Source organism: Salvelinus sp. IW2-2015, linkage group LG36, assembly GCF_002910315.2.
Source record: "Salvelinus sp. IW2-2015 linkage group LG36, ASM291031v2, whole genome shotgun sequence".
Classification (NCBI taxonomy): Eukaryota; Metazoa; Chordata; class Actinopteri; order Salmoniformes; family Salmonidae; genus Salvelinus; species Salvelinus sp. IW2-2015.
In genome coordinates, this window is record NC_036875.1 from 29520207 (window position 1) to 29534841 (window position 14635).

Genomic DNA, 14635 nt, shown 5'->3' on the forward strand with positions numbered 1-14635 from the left:
AAAAATCTCATAACAGAATGTTCTCATGTTTCTACATAATGTCAACATCACTTTTTAGAACATCCCTTTTGGTTGTACTATTTCCATCCAGGCCTACATGAATCCTCAACAATTCTTCCCGTACCCTGAAACAGTGCTGGTTGGGTGGGCGTCAGTGAGTTGGTGTCTGCTCTGCTGTTGATGTGCGCTGAGGCTAATGTGTCATGCTTTTCCAGTACGGCTGCCCACATTGAAATCACCCCTCAAGTACATGTACTGCTGTTTTCATAAAATATGGCCAAGGTAAGCCCAGGAAGAACTGACTTAATTGTGTAGTTTAGGAAGTGATTTACCTTTTCAGACAGTTTATGTATTCCATAATAACATTGAGTTCCAATACAGTAGTTCTTTGTACCTTTACAGTATGTACTTTATGATCTCTTATTGAATAGTACATCTGGCATCAGATGTGAGTCACAGAGACAAGGGCTTCTGGGGGATCTCCGAGGTGTCAAGGAATATAAATAGTAAGGATTCATCTGAGTTTATCTAAATTATTGATACTCACCTGGGTTACAGTCAGGATGATATGGATTATTGATACTGTCCTGGGTTACAGTCAGGATGATATGGATTATTGATACTGTCCTGGGTTACAGTCAGGTGATATGGATTATTGATACTGTCCTGGGTTACAGTCAGGATGATATGGATTATTGATTACTGTCCTGGGTTACATCAGGATGATATGGATTATTGATACTCCTGGGTTACATTCAGGATGATATGGATTATTGATACTTCCTGGGTTACATCAGGATGATATGGATTATTGATACTGTCCTGGGTTACAGTCAGGATGATATGGATTATTGATACTGTCCTGGGTTACAGTCAGGATGATATGGATTATTGATACTGTCCTGGGTTACAGTCAGGATGATATGGATTATTGATACTGTCCTGGGTTACATTCAGGATGATATGGATTATTGATACTGTCCTGGGTTACAGTTCAGGATTGATATGGATTATTGATACTGTCCTGGGTTACAGTCAGGATGATATGGATTATTGATACTGTCCTGGGTTTACAGTCAGGATGATATGGATTATTGATACTGTCCTGGGTTACAGGTCAGGATTGATATGGATTATTGATACTCTCCTGGGTTACAGTCAGGATGATATGGATTATTGATACTGTCCTGGGTTACAGTCAGGATGATATGGATTATTGATACTTTCCTGGTGTGAGGAGTAGGGCTACACAATATATAAAATTCATATTAACAATCACAATATCGACATGCGCAATTTCAATTCGCAAGAGATAAAATAAAATAAATGTATGCAAACATTTTTTGTTGATGCGTGTAACTTCCATTTTTATAGTTTCATTCATTTGTATTTTTCCTCTTGCAGTTGCTTTCCACCCACCAAGCCCGTGCCGTCACTCAAGCGGCACAGTTCCTCCTCCTTGCTGTTAGATCCACTAAGACTTTGCATCAATGATGTATACTGATCAAAAATATAAACGCAACATGTAAAGTGTTGGTCCCATGTTTCATGAGCTGAAATAAAAGATCCCAGAAATGTTCCATACGCACAAAAAGCTTATTTCTCTCAAATTCTTTGCACACATTTGATTACATCCCTGTTAGTGAGGAAATCCCCCTTTGCCAAGACAATCCATCCACCTGACAAGGGTGGCATATCAAGAAGATGTACACAGGTGCACCTTGTGCTGGGGACAATAAAAGGCCGCTAAAATATGCAGTTTTGTCACACAACACAATGCTACAGATGTTTTCAAGTTTTGAAGGAGCATGCAAATGTCATGCTGACTGCAGGAATGTCCACCAGAACTGTTTTATTATTTGTTCCCCCTTTTTTCATCATATCCAATTGTTAGTTACAGTATTGTCCCATTGCTGCAACTCCCATACGGACTCGGAAGAGGTGAAGGACGAGAGCCATGCATCCTCCGAAACATAACCCTGCCAAGCCGCACTGCTTCTTGACACAATGCACGCTTATCCCGGAAACACCGTACACCTGGCGACCGTGTCAGCGTGTCACCCAGCCCGCCACAGGAGTCGCTAGAGCGCGATGGGACATGGACATCCCGGCCGGCCAAACCCTCCCCTAACCGGGACGACAATGGGCCAATTGTGCGTCCTCTCATTGGTCTCCCGGTTGTGACCAGCTGCGACATAGCCCAGTACTGAACCAGGATCTGTAGTAACGCAGCTAACACTGCGATGCAGTGCCTTAGACCGCTGCGCCACTCGGGAGGCATCCACCAGAGCTGTTGACAGAGAATTTAATGTTAATTTCTCACCCGTAAGAAGCCTCCAACATTGTTTTAGAGAATTTGGCAGTACGTCCACCGGCCTCACAACCACAGACCACGTGTAACCACGCCAGCCCAGGATCACCACATCTGGCTTTTTCACCTGAGGGATCGTCTGAGACCAGAACAGCTGATGAAACTGAGGAGTATTTCTGTCTGAAATAAAGCCCTTTCGTGAGGAAAAACTCAGTCTGATTGGCTCCCCAGTGGATGAGCCTATGCCCTTCCCAGGCCCACCAATGGCTGCACCCCTGCCCAGTTATGTGAAATCCATAAATTATGGCCTAATTAATTAATTTCAATTGACTGATTTTCTTATGTGAACTGTAACTCAGTAAAATCATTGAAATGGTTGCATGTTGAGTGTATATTTTTGTTCAGTTTAATATAAACCCTGGATTGCTGATGCAATGTATTGGCAAAGATTATCTATTATATTATTACTGAACATTTTCAACTTGAGTATCTTGACCAATTCCATACCCAGCATTTGGAAATCAGCTTATGTCCACCCACTGCTAAAGGGTGGAGATCCCTCAGTTGCTAATAACTATTGTCCTATCTCTAAACTCCCTATCCTGGCCAAAGTATATGAATCCCTAGTGAAGTCACAGTTATAAAACATATTCATTGCTATGGCAGTGGCAAATTACATCATTAATGCACTTGATAAAAAACAACATTGTGCTGCTCTGTTTGTGGATTCATCAAAGGCCTTTGATTCAGTTGACCATGAATTGTTGCTAGCTAGACTCAGTAACATTGGTCTCAGTAAAGGGGCAGTAAATTGGTTTAGGAACTATCTTTCTGACAGAACACAATGTGGCTATACTGACAATCACAAGTCTAGCTTTCTTGAGATTAATAGAGGTGTGCCCCAGGGTTCCATTTTAGCTCCTGTGTTGTTCTCAATTTTTATTTATGATTTGGGAACTGGGATGCAACCAGCAAAGTTACATCTATATGCAGATGATACAGTCATATACAGTTAAAGTCGGAAGTTTACATACACTTAGGTTGGAGTCATTAAAACATGTTTTTCAAACACTCCACAAATTTCTTGTTAACAAACTATAGTTTTGGCAAGTCGGTTAGGACATCTACTTTGTGCATGACACAAGGAATTTTTCCAACAATTGTTTACAGATTATTTCACTTATACTTCACTGTATCACAGGTGCTGCACCCTCGACAACTACTGTGATTATTATTATTTGACCATGCTGGTCATTTATGAACATTTGAACATCTTGGCCATGTTCTGTTATAATCTCCACCCGGCACAGCCAGAAGAGGAATGGCCACCCCTCATAGCCTGGTTCCTCTCTAGGTTTCTTCCTAGGTTTTGGCCTTTCTAGGGAGTTTTTCCTAGCCACCGTGCTTCTACACCTGCATTTCTTGCTGTTTGGGGTTTTAGGCTGGGTTTCTGTACAGCACTTTGAGATATCAGCTGATGTACGAAGGGCTATATCAATAAATTTGATCACGATTCCAGTGGGTCAGAAGTTTACATACACTAAATTGACTGTGCCTTTAAACAGCTTGGAAAATTCCAGAAAATGATGTCATGGCTTTAGAAGCTTCTGATAGGCTAATTGACATAATTTGAGTATTTCAAGGCCTACCTTCAAACTCAGTGCCTCTTTGCTTGACATGATGGGAAAATTACAAGAAATCAGCCAAGACCCAGAAAAAAATTGTAGACATCCACAAGTCTGGTTCATCCTTGGGAGCAATTTCCAAACGCCTGAAGGTACCACATTCATCTGTACAAACAATAGTATGCAAGTATAAACACCATGGGACCACGTAGCCGTCATACCGCTAAGGAAGGAAACGCGTTCTGTCTCCTAGAGGTGAACGTACTTTGGTGCGAAAAGTGCGAATCAATCCCAGAACAACAGCAAAAGACCTTGTGAAGATGCTGGTTGAAACGGGTACAAAAGTATCTATATCCACAGTAAACCGAGTCCTATATCGACATAACCTGAAACCTGAAACCTGAAGGCTGCTCAGCAAGGAAGAAGCCACTGCTCCAAAACCGCCATAAAAAAAGCCAGACTACGGTTTACAACTGCACATGGGGACAAAGATCGTACTTTTTGGAGAAATGTCCTCTGGTCTGATGAAACAAAAATAGAACTGTTTGGCCATAATGACCATCGTTATGTTTGAAGGAAAAAGGGGGAGGCTTGCAAGCCGAAGAACACCATCCCAACCGTGAAGCATGGGGGTGGCAGCATCATGTTGTGGGGGTGCTTTGCTGCAGGAGAGACTGGTGCACTTCACAAAATAGATGGCATCATGAGGTAGAAAATGATGTGGATATATTGAAGCAACATCTCAAGACAACAGTTAGGAAGTTAAAGGTTGGTCGCAAATGGGTCTTTCAAATGGACAATGACCCCAAGCATACTTCCAAAGTTGTGGCAAAATGGCTTAAGGACAACAAAGTCAAGGTATTGGAGGCCATCACAAAGCCCTGACCTCAATCCCATAGAAAATTTGTGGGCAGAACAGGTGTCGCTTATTTTCCCCAGTGTTTCCTGTCTCTCTGTGCCAGTTCGTCTTGTATGTTAGTCAAGTCAACCAGCGTGTTTTTTCCGTACTCCTTTTGCTATTCTCTTTTTGATAGTCTTCCCGGTTTTGACCCCTGCCTGACTCTGGACTACTTTCCCGCCTGCCTGATCATCCTGCCTGCCCTGACCTTGACCCTTTTACCTATCCACAACCATTCTCTTGCCTTGCCCTATTGGATTAATAAATACTGTAAAACTCCAACCATCTGCCTCCTTTGTCTGGATCTCGCCTTCTGTCATGGTAGTTGTATTGTTGTATGTTTTAATTATGTCATGTATTGATTGTTGCTGCCTTCTTGGCCAGGTCTCCCTTGAAAAAGAGATTCTGGGTCTCAATGGGCTTTTCCTGGTTTAATAAATTCAAAAATAAAATTGACAAGATACAGTATACGAGTGACCGCTCTAACAATGGAAATACATGTCCTCAACGACAGGGCCGTGCACAGACCTTTCAGGGGGCAGGTGCTCAAAATAAAGAAAGGGCACCCTCCCCCGCTTGATTTAAAAATTCACAACATACCAAATGCCTCTGTAGCGAATTTCTTTAAATGCATTTTTGCAACAATACACTCACTCATCACAAATGTGAAGCAAGCTAGTTACAGTGCCTCCTTAATAAGACAGGATTGACATCGGGAAAGGAGGGTGGGCTATCAGCTGATTATTGTTGTTGATGTAAATCTTCAAGTTAGCTAGCTCGATTTCTTTTGCTGATTGTGATTTACCTCTCTATGTCTTTCTGCATCTCTATGCTGCATGTATCAGCCAACCAGACCCAATATTGATGATGATGATGTAGGCTAAAATCAAGTGTTAATCAAATGTTAGTCTTCTGTCGCAGTACTGTTGATATTTACTGACTAGGTAGCTAGCTACACACACTCGACCAGTGATCGCATCTCTCAAGCCATGCATGTTTGGATACCGGGCGCGCACAATCTCCATACATGGCAGACTAGGACAAAGGTGCAAGCGGGCGCACACGAGCTCCGTACAGGGCAGATCCAGGCACAACCAACAGAAGGAGTGGAGGATGGGGGGTGGCGAACTTGATGACGACCTGCGGGCAGTGGGTTCTGAACAGCGATGATAAATGTATACAAAAAAAATATTATGGAGAAATTACATCACCACCCAAATGTGCACTTTTGAGACAGAAAGGGCAAAGGGGAATGTGGTCTGTACAGGTAGAGCCCTATCTGTGTACATGCATGCTCAACGATGGAAGGCATGCGAGATCAGGTGGGACCATTCTAGCCAATGAGAAGTCAGATACACTTCTGAACAACAGACACAACAACTAAGTTGTTTTTCTCAAAGTTGACGGAATGCCACATGCATCTTTTTATACTATAACGACACAAGGCGAGACCCAGATGCACAGGAGGCAGATGGTTCAAGTCTGATATTTATTGAACAACGAGGGGCAGGCAAGAGGCAGGTCGAGGACAGGCAAGAGTTCATAACCAGGTCAGAGTCCAAACAGTACAGGGCGGCATGCATGCTCGAGGTCAGGGACAGGCAGAATGGTCAGGCAGGCGGGCTCAGTGTCAGGGCAGGCAGAACGGTCAGGCAGGCCGGGCTCAGTGTCAGGGCAGGCAAAAGGTCAGAACCGGGAGGACTAGAAAAGAGAGACCAGGGAAAACAGGAGCTTGGAAAAACGCTGATTGACTTGACAAGACAAACTGGCAACGGACAAACAGAACACAGGTATAAATACACTGAGGGTAATAGGGAAGATGGGTGACACCTGGAGAGGGGTGGTGACAATCACAAGGACAGGTGAAAACAGATCAGGGTGTGATATATACGGTGCATTCAGAAAGCATTCAGACTCCTTGAATTTTTCCACGTTGTTACGTTACATCCTTATTCTAATATGGATTCAATTTTGTTTTATTAATCTACACACAATCGCCCATAATGACAAATGTATTTGAAATAAAAAACAGAAATACCTTATTTACATAAGTATTCAGACCCTTTGCAATGAGACTCGAAATTGAGCTCAGGTGCATCCTGTTTCCATTGATCATCCTTGAGATGTTTCTACAACTTGATTGGAATCCACCTGTGGTAAATTCAATTGATTGGACAAGATTTTGGAAAGGCACACACCTGTCTATATAAAGTTCCGCAGTTGACCATGCATGTCAGAGCAAAAAACAAGCCATGAGGTTGAAGGAATTGTCCGTAGAGCTCTGAGACAGGGTTGTGTCGAGGTACAGATCTGGTCCCCAAGAACACAGTGGCCTCCATCAATCTTAAATGGAAGAAGTTTGGAACCATCAAGACTCTTCCTAGAGCTGGCCGCCCGGCCAAATTGAGCAATCGGGTGATAAGGGCCTTGGTCAAGGAGGTGACCCCATGATCACTCTGACAGAGCTCCAGAGCTCCTCTGTGGAGATGGGAGAACCTTCCAGACCGACAACCATCTCTGCAGCACTCCACCAATCAGGCCTTTATAGTAGAGTGGCCAGATGAAAGGCACTCATCAGTGAAAGGCACATGACAGCCCACTTGGAGTTTGCCAAAAGGCACCTAAAAGACTCAGACCATGAGAAACAAGATTCTCTGGTTTGATGAAACCAAGATTGGAGGAACCAAGCTTGGCATTCAGGCCAAAGAGTTCAATCTTGGTTTCATCAAACCAGAGAATCTCGTTTCTCATGGTCTGAGAGTCTTTTGGTGGTGGCTGCATCATGAGAGACATGTGTGGAGGAAACCTTGCACCATCCCTATGGTGAAGCATGGTGATGGCAGCATCATGCTGTGGCAATGTCTTTCAGCAGCAGGGACTGGTATACTAGTCAGGATTGAGAGAAAGATGAACGGAGCAAAGTACAGAGAGATCCTTGATGAAATCCTGCTCCAGACTGCTCAGGACCTCAGACTGGGGCAAAGGCCAGCCGGAGCCCGGACTTGAATCCGATCGAACATCTCTGGAGAGACCTGAAAATAGCTGTGCATAGACATTTCCCATCCAACCTGACAGAGCTTGAGAGGATCTGTAGAGAAGAGAGCGTCATACCCAAGAAGACTCGAGGTTGTAATCACTGAAAAAGGTGCTTCAACAAAGTACTGAGTAAAGGGTCTGAATAGTTATGTATATGTTATTTTTCTAAAAACCTGTTTTTGCTTTGTCGTTATGGGGTATTCTGTGTAGATTGATGAGTGAAAAAACTATTATCCATTTTAGAGTAAGGCTGTAACATAGCAAAATATGGAAAATGTCAAGGGGTCTGAATACTTCCCGAATGCACTGTAATTATGTGCACAAGTACAAAACACCACATCTGTAATTTTAGTCCCATCTGAAACTGCCATGTAAGTAATTACATGGCAGGAGAGTAACAATTCCAGCCAGAATAACCTGCTGTTTGGCAAACTCCAAGGTTCTCTGATAATAGTAGACCCATGCAAATCGACATCCCTGTGTTTTGAGAGAAATGTTGTAATTTGACAGATGTTGCTCACGCTTCGTGCAAGAAAACAATACATGATGCGATAAATAGAAAAATTTGCTGCGCATAAGTTATACTGAACAAAATATAAATGCAACAATTTCAACGATTTTACTCCGTTACAGTTCATACAAGGAAATCAGTCTATTGAAATAAATGCATTATACCCCAATCTATGGATTTCACATGACTGGGCAGAGGCGCAGCCATGGTTGGGCATGGGAGGGCATAGGCCCACCCAGTGGGGAGCCAGGCCCAGCCAATCAGAATACATTTTCCCCCACAAAACGGCTTTATTACAGACAGAAATACTCCTCAGTTTCATCAGCTGTCCAGGTGTTTTGTCTCAGACGATCCCGCAGGTGAAGAAGCCGGATGTGGAGGTCCTGGGCTGGCGTGATTACACATGGTCTACTGCTGTGACACCAGTTGGACGTACTGACACATTTTCTAAAATGCTGTTTGAGGTGGCTTATGGTAGAGAAATTAACATTCAATTATCTGGCAACAGCTCAGGTAGACATTCCTTCAGTCAGCATGCCAAATGCACGCTCCATCAAAACTGGAGACATCTGTGGCATTGTGTTTGTGACAAAACTGCACATTTTAGAGTGGCTTTTTATTGTCCCCAGCATAGGGTGCACCTATGTAATGACATTTTATTTTATTTTAGTAGGATCTCTTTTAGTCCTCATTTGGACTAATCGTCCAAGAGTCCTTAAACATTAAAATACAATTTATAATATGATCACATTTTCACATAAAACACACTGTTACAAAAATACATAATACACTAACATATTGACCAGATAAATACTCTAACAGTCTAAAAAGATAGATTGATTCTTCATCTACCATAGTCCAGCACAACTTTCCTATGTATTATATTTGAATGGTTTTAAAGTGTTGTTTCAATTTATATATTGAAAGGTTTCTTGTTTGCTCAGATAAATGATTCAATTTCTTTATTGCTCTAAATCGAAATGTTCTTTTGCCTATTTCTCTTTTCTGTCTGGATAACACATAGATGGTGGACAATCTATTCCTGGTATTTACTGAATATCTGTCTCTTACCAACTGAATACTGTTGTGAATAGAGTTTGGCCGTTTTAAATGGTGTATATTATGGAATAACATTTTTAAAAAGCAATTATCTTGTTGATTGATGACCAACCAAGAGCATTAAGCATGACTACAACAGAAGAACCATATCTCCACCATATCTCCACTTCCACCTTGCTGATTTGTTCTGTGCAAACTGCAGCCTCCTAATTTAACTTGCTGTTGCATTTCCCCAGACCACAGAACAGTAGTTCACCTGACTCTCAACTAATGCTTGGGTTATTTGCATAAGAATTTTTCCCGGTAAATATTTAGCTATCCTTCTGATCATGCATGCAGTTATAATATATACATATTTTTTTTACATAGATTAGTTATTTGAGTCGACCATGATAAGCAGTTGTCTAGCTGCGCTCCAAGTAGTTTGGTTTCTGGCACTTCCTCAATTTGTACTCCCCCATAATTAATTGTATCCCATGCTGTGTTGGCCTTTTCCTGGTGGAACAGACCAACATAACTTTGGTTTTCTTGGTGTTTAAAACAAGTTTGTTCCGGCAAACCCACCCCCTGATATTTTCCAAATCTACTTGTAGAGCCTACTGTACCTGTTCAACCGATTGTCTTGCTGTATAAAGTGTAGTATCATCTGCAAATATAGTAGCTTGAGGTCATTGGTATATATTAAGTAAAGAAGTGGTCCAAGGCAGCTGCCCTGCGATACTCCACAGATTATAGCATGAGGGGAAGAAAATGAACCATTGATATAAACTCAGCAAAAAAAGAAACGTCCCTTTTTCAGGACCGTGTCTTTCAAAAATAATTAGTAAAAATCCAAATAACGTCACAGATCTTCACTGTAAAGGGTTTTAACACTGTTTCCCATGCTTGTTCAATGAACCATAAACAATTAATGAACATGCACCTGTGGAACGGTCGTTAAGACACTAACAGCTTACAGACGGTAGACAATTAAGGTCACAGTTATGAAAACTTAGGACACTAAAGATGCCTTTCTACTGATGCTGCAAGGAGGCATGAGGACTGCAGATGTGGCCAGGGCAATAAATTGCAATGTCCGTACTGTGAGACACCTAAGACAGCGCTACAGGGAGACAGGACGGACAGCTGATTGTCCTCGCAGTGGCAGACCACGTGTAACAACACCTGCACAGGATCAGTACATCCGAACATCACATCTGCGGGACAGGTACAGGATGGCAACAACAACTGCCCGTACACCAGGAACGCACAATCCCTCCATCAGTGCTCAAACTGTCCAAAATAGGCTGAGAGAGGCTGGACTGAGGGCTTGTAGGCCTGTTGTAAGGCAGGTCCTCACCAGCACAACCGGCAACAACGTCGCCTATGTGCACAAAACCACCATCGCGTGGACCAGACAGGACTGGCAAAAAGTGCTCTTCACTGACGAGTTGTGGTTTGTCTCACCAGGGTGATGGTCGGATTCGCGTTTATCGTCGAAGGAATGAGCGTTACACCGAGGCCTGTACTCTGGAGCGGATCGATTTGGAGGTGGAGGGTCTGTCATGGTCTGGGGAGGTGCGTCACAGCATCATCGGACTGAGCTGTTGTCATTGCAGGAAATCTCAACGCTGTGCGTTACAGAGAAGACATCCTCCTCCCTCATGTGGTACCCTTCCTGCAGGCTCACCTGACATGACCCTCCAGCATGACAATGCCACCAGCCATACTGCTTGTTCTGTGCGTGATTTCCTGCAAGACAGGAATGTCAGTGTTCTCCATGGCTAGCGAAGAGCCGGGATCTCAATCCCATTGAGCACGTCTGGGACCTGTTGGATCAGAGGGTGAGGGCTAGGGCCATTCCCCCCAGAAATGTCTGGGAACTTGCAGGTGCCTTGGTGGAAGAGTGGGGTAACATCTCACAGCAAGAACTGGCAAATCTGGTGCAGTCCATGAGGAAGAGATGCACCGCAGTACTTAATGCAGCTGGTGGCAACACCAGATACTGACGGTTACTTTTGATTTATTTTGACCCCCCCTTCGTTCAGGGACACATTATTCCATTTCTGTTAGTCACATGTCTGTGGAACTTGTTCAGTTTATGTCTCAGTTGTTGAATCTTGTTATGTTCATACAAATATTTACACGTTAAGTTTGGTGAAAATAAACGTAGTTGACAGTGAGAGGACGTTTATGTTATATAGCCAAACAGCACTTTATTGTTAAATGTATTGAAAATATGATCAGCAATTGCTAAAAGTGAAAGTGTATTTATATATTACAGCATATCAACTGATATTTGGTGTTTTATATCACTTGCAATTTAAGCTTTAACAAAGGCTTCTAAACTGGCAGTGACTACAGGGTGAAACAGATCAAAAGGACATGGCTAAACACTCAACCATTAAAGGTTTGAGACTTGCTGCCACTCTGATCTGTCTCCTACATATATATGTAATTGTTAGCAAACCACTACCACATATCACTTAAACTCTTGAAGCACTCTCACTAATGGATGCAGCAAATATAGCCTCTCAAGACACGCAATAAATATTTGAAAATGTGAAAAACAAGAATATCGTGCACCCACTAGTGTTCAAAAGATTTTTGGCGCTCCAAAAATGCAGTATGGTTCTGTTATCTGAATTACAGTAAATTACTAGCAGCAATTGGCCTGTAAACTACTGAGTTTTAAGACAAGATTTGTAGAACTCCTAAATTACAGTACATTTCTGTAGTCTGTGTGGGTACAGCATTCTCACTTAGGGGAGCAACAAATATTGCCACTTACAAGGCAAGCCTTAAAATATGTTAATGACGCAGAGACTCTCCCCACCCACAACATTTTACCACAATGCACCATAATTAATACTGTAAAACACATTTATAGTATTTTACTGTGCATGCTACAGTGTTTTACTTATGAAATTACTGAAAGGTGTGCTGTGAAACAAATGCACAATATTTTCCTGTTCATTCTACAGTAATCTACTCTATTCAGTTTATACAGTATCATACTGTTGATAAATACAGTAAGTTACTGATAAAATTACAACGACTGCTAACAGTGAGTAGCTTGATTTAAGCTGAACATATTTACTTGGTTTAAAGAGCAAGTAGAAAGATTGTAACATGGTATTTGTTGTAAAGTATTGTTATAATACCCAATGGAATACCATTAAGTACCCAGCAAATTCCCCACTGTTAAATTAACACTGAAATTGTGGACCCGTATAGACACTGAACAGTGTTGACTTAACACAATGCTTAGTGTGAAGCTTTGTTTGCATATTTCTCAGACTGCCTTGCATTTTTTTGTGATTTGTAAAGTTACCATCCATGACTGAATTTGTTAGTGACATAGACATACTTTGTGCATTCATCTGTAGTCTGTGAACTTCAACAAGTAAGATCCTAAATGCATATGCTATCATTAACCTTGTTCCAGTGTCTATATGGGTCCTCACTCTGTGTTGATTTAACACTGGCGAGTTTGCTGTGTACCATCTTCAAGGAAAAGAGTACCCTTTGCAGTTGAGGAAGCCTAGTAATGTCTCATTGTTGCTGGAGGTCACTGTCATGGTGTGTGTTAGTGATGGGGAAACAAAGATTCTTGAAGCTTTGAGGTTTTCCTTCCAATTGTGTCGAAAATAGGTTCATTAATCAAGGCTTTGATCACTAGTGGCACCTGCTGGTCAAAATAATTTAGAGCAGCCAAATTATTGTAGATGATGTCCCACACACCTTAGAGCGTGCACAGCGTAGCCTTTTTGTCTACTACCGAAACCAATACCAAACCAATCGGGTGGAAACGAAGATTCGGACGTCATTGAACACATGCTTCTGATAAAGTTATACAGGCATCGGCGCATGCCACAGAGCTCCGGCATCAAACATAACCTCACTAGTGTGTGTATGTTGATGAGGGCTGGTGGTGTGTGAGGCCACACTGCCTGGCCCCCTTCCCTCCCTCTGGCTCCCTGTCTCCCTGGCCCTCTAGACCCCTGACTCCATGTCTGATGGAATGACCGGGTAGTCAGATCTGTCCCTGTTTCCGACCCTTCAAGAAGGAGAGCCTACAAACACACACACACACACACACACACATCTTCCTGCCACAGAGTCAGACAACGAATACATCCCCAACAAAGGAATTCAGCATTTATTATTTCTCTAAGTGTTCTCCTTACTTCTTCTAACTAGGACAAGCCACTGAACACAGCAGCTTTGCTAGCAGAGGAAAAGCTGAGGATATTCACATAAACTATTGAATGCTGATTGTTTGCACTGTGCTTGCCTTGCTTGCATGACTGTTGTGTGAAATGTAAAGGTGTGCTGAGGGAAGGGATTAGTAGTAAATGAAACTGAATGACCACAACACCAAACCCGGAGGAAGTTTATCTGTTTGGATTAGAAGCCTGCAGTTGCCCATAGAGATTACCAGTCTGTCTGTGTCAGAGGGAGTATGTATGTGCGTGTGTCAGAAGGATTATTTTACTGTCCAGTGAGAGGGACATGTATCATGGCCACACTGCACTATGGCTCCTCCCTCATACAATACAGCGTCCATTTTCACTATATCATCACAGATACAAACTGCATCCCAAATGGCACCATATTCCCTATGCAGTATAGTGCACTACCTTTGACCACATAGGGAATAGGGTGCTGTTTTGGATGCAGACAAACAGTATCACGCACAGGAAGCTACTGCAAGGGGAAGTTGGCTTGGCCATTCCAGTCAATCAAAAGCATGTTCCTTTCCTTTCATCCTGATATCATAACTAACCATAGATACAGACAGAGTGCGCATTACGGGGGCCAAGGGGGGTCTCAGACCCCTTGAATGAGACATGAGCCACCCTAAATGCAACAAAGTCAAACCTTGGTGGGGTCTCTAAATAATGCTAATTTAATCATTCTGCTATTTGTTTAAAATGCAATGTGTACTGCTACAGTGGTAAAATATAAAATGATAGCTTATACCAAATCAAACGAACACCCCCACTTCTGTGTCATGTTTTTTTCTTTTTATTCCCCCATGTGGCTGCACAGTCCGGTATCTCAGCCCGTTTTCAGGTGTCCCAACTTTTCTTTCTCCAAAAAAAGTCATTTTGTTAGATAATAAGACATGTTTTACAGTCAAATGACATGTCTTTACTATTAGGCCAATAAAAAAGATGTGTGCACGCATAGGAGGTCCCGTGAAAGTAAAT

At 42.4% G+C, this 14635-nt stretch overlaps 1 protein-coding gene across 1 annotated transcript in view; it reads left to right on the plus strand.

Moving 5' to 3' along the window:
* LOC111959945 (zinc finger protein 385B-like) overlaps positions 1 to 14635 on the plus strand; it is a 192039-nt gene that overhangs the window by 17504 nt on the left and 159900 nt on the right.